Genomic DNA, 4,774 nt, shown 5'->3' on the forward strand with positions numbered 1-4,774 from the left:
ATCTATAGATATAGATATAGATAGATATTACATACATAATAATATGTAATATCAATCAACATATTAAATTTTACATACTTAATAAGATTTTTTTTCTTTTTTTGTGTTTCACGTTTTTTTTTCATACAATAAAAAAGATAAAGAAAATGAATAACGTGAAAAAAGGGTTTGCGTGTTCTCATCCGCTACTTTTCAGCCATCCCTCTGACCTTACATTTTTTCCCCAATTCCTTCTTTCCCTATTCTTCTTTTCATCCAACGACTGCCACATTCTCCCACCAACAAACCCTAATCTCATGCGACGCTATTCCATTTCATCCACCTTCGTAAAATCGGAGCTTAAATCTTCTAACCCTGGCCGTCGTGTTCTTCAGGCGTTATTGTCAATCTATAGCTGAATATGCAGGAAGAACACCACCATCGCTACCACCGCTGCTTCTGGTATAATTACTGTTCGTTTTGAGGTAGACGACGGGGTGGAATTACCTGGTATATGAGGAATTATTTTTGGGTTTTGAATATAGGGTTTTGCCTTTTTATGTGGAATTAATTTCCGTCTTTTTTGTTTTCAGGTTATGATGTTGATTTCGTGTCTGTTTTCGATTTGGTTCCTGTATATCAGAAGCGTTCGTTTTTTGCATAGCTACTATGGTGTAAAAGAATTTCAGGCCCTGTTCTTTAGTTTCAGGTAATCCACAGCCCTAAAATTAGGGCAGAAATTCATTTCCAACAAATTAATCAAAAACTGAATCACTTCTAAATTATTGTTTTTGTTTCTTCAGTGACTAAGAGTGAAGATGGAATCAACACCGTTTCAGAACGATTTGAAGATGTGGATCCCATTCTAAAAAGCTTCAATTTATTCAAATTGTGAAGTCTTTCTCCTTCAATTCAATTCAATTCAATTTGATTTAACCTATAAGTTTTTTTTAAAGATTATTATAACAAATAAAAACTAACTATTCAACAGATTAATGTGACAAAGTTTACTACTTTAAATTTAGCAGAATTACTTTATAATATTTTTTTTAGGACATATCGTATTTAATGGTTCTTAGACCTGAATTTGAAGACTGTGGGATTTGACTTTGTAAATTTAAAGTTTATGTTTGTAGGGCTTAATGGTTGTTTAATGTGTAAGATATCGGATACATGAAGACTGTAATTAGGTGAAAAGAATTGCTTCAAATTGTAGGTTACATTTTGTAGTTTTTGAAACTTTTTCAAACTTTCTAAGTTTCAAGAGAGTAGCCAAATCACTTTATGCAGTTATTATAATTGTTTTATTATAAATATAAATATAAACATAGATCATTTACACACTACACCTGCAAACTCCTCGAACCCTGATGAATAAATATTGGTGTCTTTGTATTAATGTAAAAAGTTTTCTTATTGTCACGATATCAATTAATTCGTCAATTTGTTTTATTATATCAATATCAATTAATTAAAGCTTGAGGTTTATGTGTTCATATGATAATGCCATTTTTTAGGTGTTGTTGCATATATGTGGAAGGTTGTAATGTTTTTATTGATACTTATAAAGAAGGGAGAGGCTTGGATTGCAGTCACAAAATTTTGCATCCCTTAAGACTGATTTTGCTATGGTGCAAGTCAACAAGGTAATATGAGTATCATGGTTTGATGTTTAACATTTGTACGTGTATTCGATTTATTTTAGCCAGGTGAATAAGGTACCACACAGGTTAATGTTGTCTTGCCGTAAAAAAAATCAAACCAACAAGGTATGTTCTACTTCTATTTCAAGCAGTAGAGAACTTTGTGTTTTATGAATCTGTTATTATTTATATGTTGTAAACATTCACCTTCTTCTATTAGTGTACATTTGCTCATAATTTATAATTTAGGTTTTTATTTGAATTCAACATTTAAGCTTTTTATGTGGTTATACATTTGTTCAGAATGAAACTTTTAGGTTTTGTTTTTAATATTGTTGATCTTCAGGATTCAGACAAAACAACTACCGCCCTTTATGCAGAGCTCTGGTAAGACCAGCTGATATATAATCATTGGGTATGGCTCAGTGATATATGTTTATCTTTGAACAAGAATTATGTCGTAAACTGGTTGCAATGATTGAAGGTATGTTTTAAAAACAATTTTGTGATTTTCACTCTTATGTGGATATATTATCTATCTGCTCACCTACGGTCGTAATCTTTAGTAATTATTACCTCAGGGTGCTACTGATATGACTCTTGGTTTTATAAATGGTTCGTCAAAGGTAGATTCACAACCAATAGATTCGGGTTCTGAAAAAGCTGATGTTCACAGAGGAAGATACATACGAAGATTAACTGCTGTAATTATCCATCACATACCAGTCTTCTGGAGGTAGCACTTTCTGTTTCAAGCGGCAAATTTTTAAAGGTAACTTATCATTTATCGTGTTTGGTAGATTAATAATTTTATATCATGCTATTACCTTATCCATTAAGTTTCCCATGATTCTTTTAATAGGTGAGAGACGATAAAAGTTCAAGCCACTCTTTTGATGAAGTGTCCGGAACTAATCCAGAATACTATATCGCCTTTTGAATCGAAGGTACAAATTCTTTTGAGATGTCGTTAGTCCTTTATAACTTATTTCTTGTGGCTTGCCGACATCCTTTTATACTAGCTCCGTAAAGTCAAATTTGTCAATATTATAATGTAGTATGGTCTGAGATTAAATGAAATAAATACGAATCTAGGTGTCAAGTGACTTCCCTATTAGATTGTGTATTAGTCCGTCAGACCGGTCGGTGTGGGGCTGCCAGAGGGTCGGTTTACCCTTTTTTGATAATGAATTTGATTAATGAACATATTCTAATGTTTTATGAAGCGTACTAAGACCATCTAATAGGGAAACTTATAATTTTTTTAATTATAAACAATTCAAAACCTTAATGAATGTTTAGTTGATGCATCATCTTATGAATTTCCAGTTGCGCTATTTGACGATAGATATATTTTCTTATATCTTTATTCATTAATTCATTAAAGTTTTGGTGTTGGTCTTGAAGGGTCAAATATTCTACTCCGATACATGACTGATGCAATAACTGGTCGTGAAGCTTTTAAATCAAAAGAAGCAGCACCTTCAGTTACAGGTATGTTGACTAAAAGCTTGCAAAATTGACTGATGAACTAATATAATATGATTTATATCCCTTCCGAATTAATCCAAATAAATGAATGATAACTCTGATCAAAACCATCCAGCCCTTCAAACAATATAGCTCATTTTTTGGAATTAATCATTTAGAAACAAAGTAATTTTACAATACAATGTAACATTTTACATGTTTTAGGAGTTGGTACTTTCGACATGTCTGTCTAAATTTTTGTTGTTACATGTCAAGTTACATTTCGAGGTTACAGGGCAAATCATGTCCATTTAGACAGACTTGAGTGGTTGATGGACATATAATCTACACATGTTACGTTAGGTTTTACTGAGGTTTAAGCCCGAGGTGCATACTTATCCATACTCGAGTTCTTATTCATAACGTTTGCATGTTTGATATTAAACCTTCACATTTTATAGGGAAAACCAAGTGCTAAAATCAAATTAATTGATATGAAGTTGAGATAAGAGAATAGAGGTCTCAAGGTGATGAGGAGTAAAGGCATCTTAAAGAACAGCCGAAGTCCGAGTAGGACAAGGTATGTATAGTTCGGATAAGTGATTTTTAGGGATGTATCCAATTCTGTAGCTCTTGAAATTTTGAATGGTGATATGAATTCTCTATATTTCAGACTGAAATCGTCTAAAGAATCTGTTGGAAGTCGTAGGTTGGATTCGTGTTATAAAGTGTTCTATATCGGAATTAATATAACGGCTTCCATTTTCAGATTTTTGTAATATTTTTTATACAAATAAATGTATGTATTCAATGATATTTATATAATGATGATCAAATCTTTACTTCCATTTAATTACAAATCATTTATAGACTACATGTGAAATGTGAAATGAACATTACTTTCATAAGTTCGCGAATCATTGTTAATGCATATGTCAGAGTGGATTTATCATGACATTAGTAGATGTATCAATAGTCTTATTACAAGGTTTGATATAATTCTTTACATGGATGGTTTCGAGCAGAGGCGTGGTGTGCACAGTGGTGAGTGAACATAATGATAAAATATGTCAAAACCTAAATGACCATCATTGCACTCATTAATAGTCTCTGTTTCTTTTGATTATTTTTGTAACAATTATGAGACTCACAAGTGATCAAATAAACACGCAGGCGGAATGCTTCTTTCAATGTACTTTACTAAGCGTATGAGTATCTCTCTTTTCAGTTTGTCACCGTGTCTTAGACCGGCTAGGGTGTGGCTATCTATGGGGATGCAAGCTCTTTTGTGGAGCTCGCTGGAAACTTGGTTTGTGTACTTCTATTTGTAATCCTTAGTTACTTTAGGATGTAGATTATTGTTGTCTGTTAACTTCCTGATCCTTGGTTAAACAATTTGATCTGTAAATTATAGTATTTATGTATTGGTGTAATTCTACAAATTTCCATTAGGAAATGCAGTCTTTTAAGTGAATATGCTGAGTCAGGTACTTTCAGCATGTCTGTGTAATTAGTTGCATTCTGTTTGTTGTCTTTATGGTCAGTATTTTCACATATATTTACTGCTTCTAACGAATACCTATAACGTGCGAGGGTAAATTTTGAAGCGCTTTAAACTTTCCAAATCGTTAGATTTATCAAATTTCTATCATATATGTCTAGCCGTGTAGCGCGTACCTTCA

The 4,774-nt window shown here is 32.4% G+C and overlaps 1 long non-coding RNA gene across 6 annotated transcripts; it reads left to right on the forward strand.

Moving 5' to 3' along the window:
• Nucleotides 1-202: 202 nt before the first annotated feature.
• Nucleotides 203-3,976, forward strand: LOC139861293 (uncharacterized). Of its 6 annotated transcripts, XR_011763708.1 has the most exons (11): nucleotides 203-489; nucleotides 573-688; nucleotides 783-870; nucleotides 1,497-1,748; nucleotides 1,969-2,106; nucleotides 2,204-2,394; nucleotides 2,485-2,569; nucleotides 3,030-3,116; nucleotides 3,369-3,479; nucleotides 3,554-3,672; nucleotides 3,766-3,971. It is a non-coding gene; the product is annotated as an uncharacterized lncRNA (long non-coding RNA). The 6 variants fall into 6 exon arrangements; XR_011763711.1 differs by having other exon boundaries at nucleotides 1,497-2,106; nucleotides 2,249-2,394; nucleotides 3,766-3,976; XR_011763709.1 differs by having other exon boundaries at nucleotides 1,497-2,106; nucleotides 2,189-2,394; nucleotides 3,766-3,975.
• Nucleotides 3,977-4,774: the final 798 nt, after the last annotated feature.

This window comes from Rutidosis leptorrhynchoides, chromosome 8 (assembly GCF_046630445.1).
Source record: "Rutidosis leptorrhynchoides isolate AG116_Rl617_1_P2 chromosome 8, CSIRO_AGI_Rlap_v1, whole genome shotgun sequence".
Taxonomy (NCBI): Eukaryota; Viridiplantae; Streptophyta; class Magnoliopsida; order Asterales; family Asteraceae; genus Rutidosis; species Rutidosis leptorrhynchoides.